This window comes from Bos indicus x Bos taurus, chromosome X (genome assembly GCF_003369695.1).
Source record: "Bos indicus x Bos taurus breed Angus x Brahman F1 hybrid chromosome X, Bos_hybrid_MaternalHap_v2.0, whole genome shotgun sequence".
Taxonomy (NCBI): Eukaryota; Metazoa; Chordata; class Mammalia; order Artiodactyla; family Bovidae; genus Bos; species Bos indicus x Bos taurus.
This window is the reverse complement of record NC_040105.1, coordinates 53859078-53869703: the sequence shown is the minus strand read 5'-3', so window position 1 is coordinate 53869703 and position 10626 is coordinate 53859078. Positions and strand designations below refer to the sequence as shown.

The 10626-nt window shown below is 43.7% G+C and overlaps 1 protein-coding gene across 3 annotated transcripts in view; it reads right to left on the bottom strand.

Moving 5' to 3' along the window:
* The window catches only part of LOC113886989 (neurofilament medium polypeptide-like), a 424045-nt gene that overhangs the window by 227066 nt on the left and 186353 nt on the right, over positions 1 to 10626 (bottom strand). The gene's annotated exons all lie outside the window — the stretch shown is intronic.

Sequence of the window (10626 nt, the reverse complement as noted above, 5' to 3'; positions counted from 1 at the left end):
GCACTCATCTCACACGCTAGTAAAGTAATGCTCAAAATTCTCCAAGCCAGGTTTGAGCAATACATGAACTGCGAACTTCCAGATGTACAAGCTGGTTTTAGAAAAGGCAGAGAAACCAGAGATCAAATTGCCAACATCCACTGGATCATGGAAAAAGCAAGAGAGTTCCAGACAAACATCTATTTCTGCTTTATTGACTATGCCAAAGCCTTTGAATGTGTGGATCAGAAAAAACTAGAAAATTCTGAAAGAGATGGGAATACCAGACCACCTGACCTGCCTCTTGAGAAACGTGCATGCAGGTCAGGAAGCAACGGTTAGAACTGAACATGGAACAACAGACTGGTTCCAAATAGGAAAAGGAGTACATCAAGGCTGTATATTGTCACCCTGCTTATTTAACTTATATGCAGAGTACATCATGAGAAACGCTGGGCTGGAGGATCAAGATTGCCAGGAGAAATATCAATAACCTCAGATATGCAGATGACACCACCCTTATTGCAGAAGGTGAAGAAGAACTAAAGAGCCTCTTGATGAAAGTGAAAGAGGAGAGTGAAAAATTTGGCTCAAAGCTCAACATTCAGAAAACTCTGATGGCATCTGGTCCCATCATCTCATGGGAAATAGATGGGGAATCAGTGGAAACAGTGACAGACTTTATTTTGGGGGGCTCCAAAATCACTGCAGATGGTGATTACAGCCATGAAAATAAAAGACGCTTACTCCTTGGAAGGAAAGTTATGACCAACTTATAGAGTATATTCAAAAGCAGAGACATTACTTTGTCAACAAAGGTCCATCTAGTCAAGGCTATGGTTTTCCCAATGGTCATGTATGGATATGAGAGTTGGACTCTAAAGAAATCTGAGTGCCAAAGAATTGGTGCATTTTAGCTGTGGTGTTGAAGAAGACTCTTGAGAGTCCCTGGGACTGCAAGGAGATCCAACCAGTCCATCCTAAAGGAAATCATTCCTGGGTGTTCATTGGAAGGACTGATGTTGAAGCTGAAACTCCAATATTTTGGCTACCTGATGTGAAGAGCCCACTCATTGGAAAAGACCCTGATGTTGGGAAAGATTGAGGGCAGGAGGAGAAGGGGAAGACAGAGGATGAGTTGGTTGGATGACATTACCGACTCAATGGTCATGAGTTTGAGTGAACTCCAGGAGTTGTTGATGGACAGGGAGGCCTGGCATGCTGTGTTTCATTGGGTCACAAAGAGTTAGACACGACTGAGTGACTGTACTGAACTGAACTGAAAGCCTTTCACTGTGTGGATCACAACAAACTGTGGAAAATTCCTCAAGACATGGGACTAGCAGACCACCTTACCTGCTTCCTGAGAAAGCTGTATGCAGGACAAGAAGCATCAGCTAGAACTGGACATGGAACAACAGACTGATTCAAGCTTCAGAAAAGAGCACGTCAAGGCTCTATATTGTGACCTTGCTTATTTAACTTATATGCAGAGTATATCCTGTGACATGCTGGGCTGGATGAAACTCAATCTGGAATCAAGATTGCTTTTAGAAATATCAATAACCTCAGATACACAGATGACACCACCTTTATGGCAGAAATTGAAGAGGATCTAAAGAGCTTCTCAATGCAGGTGAAAGAGGAGTAAAAAACCTGTCTTAAAACTGAGCATTGAAAAAGTAAGATCATGGATCTGGTTCTGTCAATTCATGGCAAATAGATGGAGAAAAAACTGGAAACATTGAGAAATTTTATTTTCTTGGGCTCCAAAACCAGTGTAGACCGTGACTGCAGCCATGAAATTAATAGACACTGGCTCCTTGGAAGAAAAGCGATGACAAGCCTAGACAGCATGTTCAAAAGCAGAGACATTATGTTGCCGACAGAGGTCCCTATCGTCAAAGCTACGGTTTTGCCAGTAGTGCTGTATGGATGGGAGAGTTGGACCTACAGAAGGCTGAGCGTCAAAGATCTGAACCTTTGAAACCGTGATGCTGGAGAAGACTCTTGAGAGTCCCTTGAACAGCAAGGAGATCAAATAAGTCAATCCTAAAGAAAATCAACCCTCAATATTCATTGGAAGGACTGATAGTGAAGCTGAAGCTCCAATATTGTGGCTACCTGATGTGAAGAACCGACTCACTGAAAAAGACCCTGCTGCTGGGGAAGATTGAGGGCAGGAGGAAAAGGGACCAACAGAGGATGAGATGGTTGGATGGCATCATTGCCTCAATGGACATGGGTTTGAGCAAACTCTGGGATATAGTGAAGGACAGGAAAGCCTGGCATGCTGCAGTCCACAAGGTTTTAAAGAGTCGGACACGACTGAGCCACTGAACAACAATGTGAAATGTTTCAATCCCTGATAGCTCAGCTGTGAAAGAATCCTCCTGCAATGCAGGAGACCCTGTTTGATTCCTGCGTTTGGAAGATCCGCTGGAGAGGGGATGGGCTACTCACTCCAGTATTCTTGGGCTTCCCTTATGGCTCATCTGGTAAAGAATCCGCCTGCAATGCAGGAGACCTGGGTCCGATCCTTGTGTTGGGAAGATTCCCCTGGAGAAGGGAAAGGTTATGGAAGGGAAAGGAAGGGACCTCACACTATGGGTCACAAAACCCAAATATCAATGATACACTCGACCAGATATGGACCAAGGAAATAGCAGCTGGCAGACCTCACTGCACTGGACACCCAACACCAAACAATCCACCAAACTGAAACTCTAGAGACTCAATAAATGAGGCAAGACACATGAAATCAGCTGAGATGAAATTTGAATACAGGCCGACATGTATTTTAGCAACTTCATAAGCTGCCGTGGACAAATCCAACTGCACTGGTATGGTGAACGCATACAGCTCTTTCACAGTGTTCCATGCAGCCACCCCAAAGAAACCTCAGTCCATGGTACCCCGCATCCTACAAACCCCAAAGTTCACAGCCTAAGGCATAGTAACCCCTCAAGGGTTCAGCACCCTCAATCCCTGGTTCATAGACTTATCTCCAGGTCAGAGATGGCACACTCAGGGTGCAGAGCCAGCGATGGGTCAGATACTTCCCATTCTTTGACAAATACACTTTGTGATGTCACAACCAAGGGTATGGACACCTAGGGTATTCACGTCCCCTGAAATCCCTACGTGGATCAATCCTAGTTGTGGACTTGAAGCTCTTCTAAGGAATTGGACACAAGGTGTCCAGCCTCCTGCCAAGACCTCCCACCCTACAAATGGTACCCAGATGCCAGTAAAGGCACATTCACTCCCCTGCCCCACTGAGGCCAGTGTGAACTGGTGAAACAATTTTGCAGGGGTCTGTGGCAGCACCCATCAGAATTTACATTCCGTGCTGCCCTCACCCTCAGCAGCATTTGCCTTCATGAAAGAGGGACAAGTGTCAGTCCTATTCTGTGATGCCTCCTTGGCGTTTAGAACAGCGTCAGGCACATGCGCATAGTAGGTACTCCACAGATGTGTGTTTAGCCAAGGAAGTCTTTGATCCAGCGGTGTCCCTGCTATGAATGTGACTTAAGGAAATATTCCCACATGCTCAGAGATGTGTGTACAATGACAGCAAATTTCTAGGGGAAACTCTAGTGCCCATTGATGCTCAGCGACAATTTACTTAAATTTTCATTAATTTCTTTCAACTGGTTTTGTCATTTTCAGTGTACAAATCTTACACCTCCTTGGTTAAACTAATTCCTAAGTTCTTTTTATATTGTAACTGGAATTTTCTTACTTATTAGAAGTATTCACCACTAGTATGGAAATACAGTTGAGTTTTATATATTGAAGCTGGTGATGATTTCACGGGTGCGTACACAGCTCTTTACATGTCACAGATACCACAATAAAGTGGTCTAAGAAGATAAAAATGAAAGCAACGTAACGCTGTGCCCAAATTAAAAAAAAAAATTCAGGGAATATGTTGGTAGAACTGGCTTACAAGAAAAACTAAAGGAAGTTCTTCATGCTACAGTAAGTGAATTCAGAGGTTAATCTGAATCCATGTGAGAAAGCAAAGAGCACAGGTAAAGGTAATTATATGAAGAAAAATTCTTTATGGACACATATTTCCCTCCTTTCTTCCTGTATTTAAAAAGCAACTGTCTAAAACAATATCACATAATTTATTGTTGTGAAAGCAGTAGTTGCTCAGTCATGTCTGACTCTTGGCAACCCCATGACTGTAGCCTGCCAGGCTCCTCTGTCCATGGGATTCTCCAGGCAAGACTACCAGAGTGGTTAGCCATTCCCTTCTCCAGGGGATCTTCCTGACCAAGGGATTGAACCTGGGTCTCCTATATTGCAGGCAGATTCTTTACTGTCTGAGCCACCAGAGAAGCCCAATTATTGTTGGGCCAAGAACATATGGAATGTAATATATTTGCAGTAGCACCACAAAGGAAGTGGTTTGTATCAAAGTTGTATTAGGCAAGGAAACAAATCTGGATGGTGTCAAATCCATACAAACACATGCAAAGTATCAGAAATCATGACTAAGAGGGTGAATATAACAGAAGTTATAGATACCTGATATCCTGCCGTATATCAGCTTTTCATCACATAATGTTATATATAATGTAATAATAAGAATGTATTAATGGGCTTACCCTTTATAGATTTATTATATATGTGACAATATGAGGAAAAGAGGGAAACCTGAATAGAGCGATATAGGAGTAATGTTTCTGTATCTCATTAGCATTTGTGTAAATTTCAAGCTGATTGTGATAAAGTAAGATGTTTATGGTGGCATACAGCTAAGGCAACAACTTAAAAGTAGTGGAAAATCAGTAAAGGGTTTAAAATGCTACATTAGAAAATATCCATTGGATGGAAAAGAAAGCAGTAAAATGAGAACCATAGAACAAAATGACATGAGACAGAAATATACATTGGCAGATGTAAGTCTGTATCAACATCAAATGTAAATAGATAAAACAATCCAACCAAAAGGCAGACACTGCGAGAACAGTTAAAAAAAATCCATGTGTATGTGGTCTACAGAGGACACAGTTTAGATTCTAAGATACACAAATTACCATGTATGTGTGTGTGTGTTCAGTTGCTCAGTCGTGTTTAAGTCTCTGGGGCCCCATGGACTGTAAACTGCCAGGAACCCTCTTCATGGAATTTTCTAGGCAAGAATACTGGAGCGGGTTGCTATTTCCTTCTCCAGGGGATCTTCCAGAGCAAGAGATTGAACCTGAGTCTCCTGCATTGGCAGATGTGTTCTTTACCACTAGCGCCACCTGGGAAGCCTTTTATGACCCAGCAATTCTACTCCTAGCCAGTTATCCCAAGAGAAATGAAAACATGCTCAGACAGTGGGCTGCACTCAAATATTCCACACGTGTATTCCTAATAGCTAAACGTAGAAACAACCCAGTTATTCAACAACTGGTATACAGATGAAAGAAAAACAAAAGAGTATACGTGTACAAAGGAATATGACACAATAATAAAAAAATAAAAGTAACTACTAATGCATGTAAGACCAAGGATGTGTCTCATCTCTGCAAATGAGAGAAACCAGACACAGAAGGCTACATATTGTATGATTTCATGTAAATGGATTTCTGGAAATGGCACAACTGTTGGCACAGAAATGTATCTGTGGTTGCCAGGGTACAGGAGTGGAGGAAGGAGTCGGACGGCAAATACCCCAAGGGAGCATTTTTGAACATTGAGACGTTTTCTACGTTTTGATTGTGGTAACATTTACACCACGGTATACATTTGTCAAACATCTACAAATGGTAATACGTTTAAGTGTTGGCTTTTATTGTATATAAATTATACCACAATACTTTTTTTAAAGGAAAAGGAAATTTTAAGTATTTAAATACTGGTTATTTTATCCATGTAGACCATGAGCTCAAAAACATAAAAATCTTGTTTGGAATTCTTCCCAGACCTGGACAACTTCCAGAATTCACCATGACAGTTTTGTACTTTATGACAGGAAACTTGGTCTTAACCATGTTTACGATTCCATTTCCCTCACCTCAAGTCCAAATTCTTGCTGAGTTCTGTCCATTTTACTTCGTAAACGTCTAATGCATCTACTTTCTGTAAAACATCTACTTCTGTGTCATTGACTACGCTAAGACCTCTGACTGAGTGGATCACAACAAATAGAGAAAATTCTTAAACAGAGGGCAGTGTCAGACTACTCGACCTGTCTCCTCAGAAACCTGTATGGGGGCCAAGAAGCACCCGTTAGAACCAGAGTTGGAACAAATGACTGCTTCATAATTGGGGAAGAAGAACGGGAAGGCCGTGTATTGTCATGCTGCTTATTTAACTTATACGCAGAGAACATCATGCAAAACGCTGGACTGGATGACTCAAAAGCTGAATGAAGATTGCTGGGAGAAATCTCGACAAGCTCAGATACACAGATGACACCACTCTAATGGCAGAAAGTGAAGAGCGACTAAAGAACCTTTGGATACGGGTGAAAGAGGAGAGTGAAAATATTGGCTTAAAACTCAACTATTAAAACACTAAGATCATGGCATCTGGTCCTATCACTTCATGGCAAATAGAAGGGGGGTAAGTGGAAGCAGTCCATCCTAAAGGAGATCAGTCCTGGGTGTTCATTGGAAGGGCTGATGTTGAAGCTGAAACTTCAATATTTTGGCCACCTGATGCGAAGAACTGACTCATTTGAAAAGACCCAGATGCTGTGAAAGATTGAAGGAGAGAGGAGAAAGGGAAGACAGAGCATGAGATGGTTGGATGGCATCACCGACTCAATGGACATGAGTTTAGGTGAACTCCGGGAGTTGGTGATGGACAGGGAGGCCTGGGGTGCTTCTGTTCAAGGGGTCACAAACGGTCGGACATGGCTGAGCGACTGAACTGAACTGAACTGAAGTGGAAGCAGTGACAGATTTCGTTTTCTTGGGCTCGAAAATCACTGCAAATGGTGATTGCAGCCATGAAATTAAAAGACGCTTGCTCCTTGGAAGGAACGCTATGACAAACCTAGGTTACATGAATTCTCAGGCACTTCAGTAGTGTCTGGCTCTTTACGACCCCATGGACAGAGGCCCACCAGGCTCCTCTGTCCAGGGGATTCTCGAGATGAGAATACTGGAGTGGGTTGCCATGCCCTCCTCCAGGGGATCTTCCTGACCCAGGGATTGAACCCATATCTCCTAAGTGTGCTGCTTAACAGACAGATTCTTTACCGCTGAGCCCCCAGGGAAGACCATGACAAACCTAGACACCATATTAAAAAGCAGAGCCATCACTTTGCTGACAAAGGTCTGTAGAGTCAAAACTATGGTTTTTCCAGTAGTGATGTACAGATGTGTGAGTTGGATCATTAAGAAGGCTGAGTGCCAAAGAATTGATGCTTTTGAACTGTGGTGCTAGAGATGAGCCTTGAGAATCCCTTGGACAGCAAGGAGAACAAACCCGCCAATCCTAAAGGAAATGAACTCTGAATAGTCACTGGAAGGACTGATGCCGAAGCTGCAAAACTTTGGCCACCTGATGCGAATAGCTGACTCATTGGAAAGGACCCTGATGCAAAAAGATTGAAGGCAGGAGGAGAAGGGGGCGACAGAGGGTGAGATGATTAGATAGCATCACCAACCCAATGGACATTAATTTGATCAAACTCAGGGAGATAGTGTAGGACAGAGGAGCCTGGCATGCTGCAGGCCATGGGTAGTAAATAGTTGGACACGACTGAGCGACTGAACAACCACCACCACCTCCACCTTACCTTTGAGCTTCCCTAAGCTTCCAGAGCCCCACTTTCAGCAGAACTAAGAAGCTTTCTGTGTCTGTCAGTGGTAAAGGCCGAGACTTAAGTCTTCACACACTCAGTGCCCCCTGCTTAGGTCTGATGGTGGGTCCTTAGAATGCTCATCACTCCCTCCCAGAGCTGAGACCAGGGAGCCTTCTCATGAAAGTAATGGAGCACCTACACAGGTACAGAAATGGGAGTTGGAGCTGTTTACCCCCCTCTCAATGTGCTTTCTCCATTTACATTCATTTGCACATTTCTTCTTGAGTCACCAAATCCAACTCTGCTCATCCCCACCTGGTAACTCTAACAAGCTGCACCTGCATCTCTATCAGGGCGGGTGCACGTACCCCTGCACTATGTATTTTCTTTCTCTCCCTTCAGAATCTCTAGACTCCCAGACACCACCCTCAAAAGGGGCAGTGATGCAGGGGAGGTTGTGACTCTCATCCACAGCCTGGGTCAAAGCACGGCTGTGTTATATATAACCTCTTTCCCTCTTAGAATGAACCTTATCTTTTAGCTTTCCTCCTGCTTCTTGGCCACCCTGCTCACCGTTTTGCTTTGCTTTCCCCTTAGGTCCATTCCCTGTGTTTCTCCTTTGCACTTCTTTTCTGTTTATGTGTCTGTCTGGTCCACCAGTGTGATATTCCCATCATCCACCTCACATCACTGGTCTTGTTACTTCAAGCATTGCAGACGCGTCCTGAGACATGCTAGTAATGAATATGTGTGTACTCAATGAACGGATATTTTTAATGAGTGACAGGAAAAGAATCTCCTCCATGTAGGAGTCAGTATATAGGTGTCATATTTGTAGCATCATACATAAAGCCTTGTGTCTTGTTCCAAAAAACACTGTAGGAGTGTGACTCTGTCTTGGTGCCCTGGTGCCCTTGCATCTCCCCACTTAGGCTACATAGGCAAGGCTAAACTGCAAGCTGACTTGAATCTTGTCAGAGAACCTCCTGATTGCTCTTGCAGCAAGGGGAGATAAGCAGCCTGATGAAGAGCTGCTATGAGGCCATTTCTCACCTGCCTCCTCATCCAGCTGGAGGTGACACAAAGTTGTTACTCATCCACCTCTGGTTTAAGTTGAACATAAGATGTCTCCCTAGCCCCAGCTGAGAGTACAGCTGTGGACTGCAGAGCTGCTCAGTGCCATAGGGCACAACTGTGGGCTCCTTCCTGGCAGAGACCTACCACTTGTAGTGCCTTTACTGAGGCCTTCCAATTCAGGGGCAAACCATGGGACTAGGGACAAGGCAACTGACACCAGGGTCATATTGCTTCTGCACTGTCTGTAAGGTAGAATCTGAATCCATTCGGGTTCATTGTCTCCTTACTGGCCAAGCCCATAGAAGGTGACAAGCCAAACTAACAACTGCAGTCGTGCCCTGAGGCCCTGTGGCTCCTGCGCTGTGACTTAGGGACTGGCTGCCTGACTATGTGACAGAGTCTGGTGTTGAGTTGTGTGATGTTGCGTGACCAGAATACTGGCTTATTTTCTTTGTCATCACACACAGCAAGGAGCACAGTTTTCACTACATATTATGACTTAGCGTAGCCTTGTCAGTCCTCATTAACAAACCAACCTTAGAATGGATGCCATGTCTGATACCAGCTATTGAATCTGCTATTGAATCAATATATTTATTTAGACAAAATATGTTTCTCAAGTCCAGTTCATTTTAAAAGTTAACATTATAGCCTACTTGAAATTCAAACTCTGTATCACTTGTGAGAGAATTGTAATTGTAAAGGTAAAAGTTTAAATGAAAAATTGTAGTAGAATAAGTCAAATCCATTTGCAACGTAATGCCTACTTCACGTTATCTTGTTTATTCTTCATAACAAATATTTACTGTAAACTTGTAATTCCCACTTTAGAAATGGGGAAACAGATCCAAAGGATGTAAATACCTTTCTCACCTTCACTCAGTATGTGTCAGAGCCAGTACTGATAGTCTGAGTTATGTCACGTGCTGTGCTTAGTCGCTCAGTCGCTCAGTCGTGTCTGACTCTTTGTGACCCCAGGGACTGTTGTCCGTCAGGCACTTCTATCCATGGGGATTCTTCAGGCAAGAATACTGGAGTGGGTTGCCGTGGCCTCCTCCAGGGGATCTTCCCAACACAGGGATCGAACCCAGGTCTCCAACACTGCAGGCAGATTCTTTACCGTCTGAGCCATCAGGGAAGCCCAGTTATGTCATGTCATAGCCAATAAGGAGACAGAGCAGATAAGACTCAAGTCATTTTGTCTCACGAAGTTCCCCTCATTCCTTTCCCTTTTCTTCTAGCTAGGATCTAATCTTGTCAGACAGCTCCATGACCTGGGGCTTTTTCACATACTTTTTGGTAAGTTGGGATACTCTTATTTAAGTCTCATGGTAGATTTCAATCTCCCATTTTCAAACCTTTTGGACCCGGATTTTCATACCTCTGTAAGGGCACAACAGCTGCTATTTATAATCCCCTGTTATTCGCTAAGCAGAGTGAAGTCTGAGTAGGTCCTTTGTTGCAGAAATATATTTTTTTGGTGCATGAGGATGCAGATGGGGGCTCAGAGATGTAAGCGTTTTGTTATTATGTTAATAATAAGGATACAAGGGAGGAATCAGACAGCTGGAGGACTTCCCTGTAGCTCAAATGGTAACGAATCTGCAGGAGACCAGGGTTCGATCCCTGGGCTGGGAAGATCCTCTGGAGAAGGGAATGTCAATCTTCTCCAGTATTCTTGCCTGGAGAATTCCATGGACAGAGAAGACTGGCGGGCTACAGTTCGTGGGGTCGCAAAGAGTCGGACATGATTCACTGATTCACACACACACACACACACACACACACACACACACACAGACAGCCAACTGGAG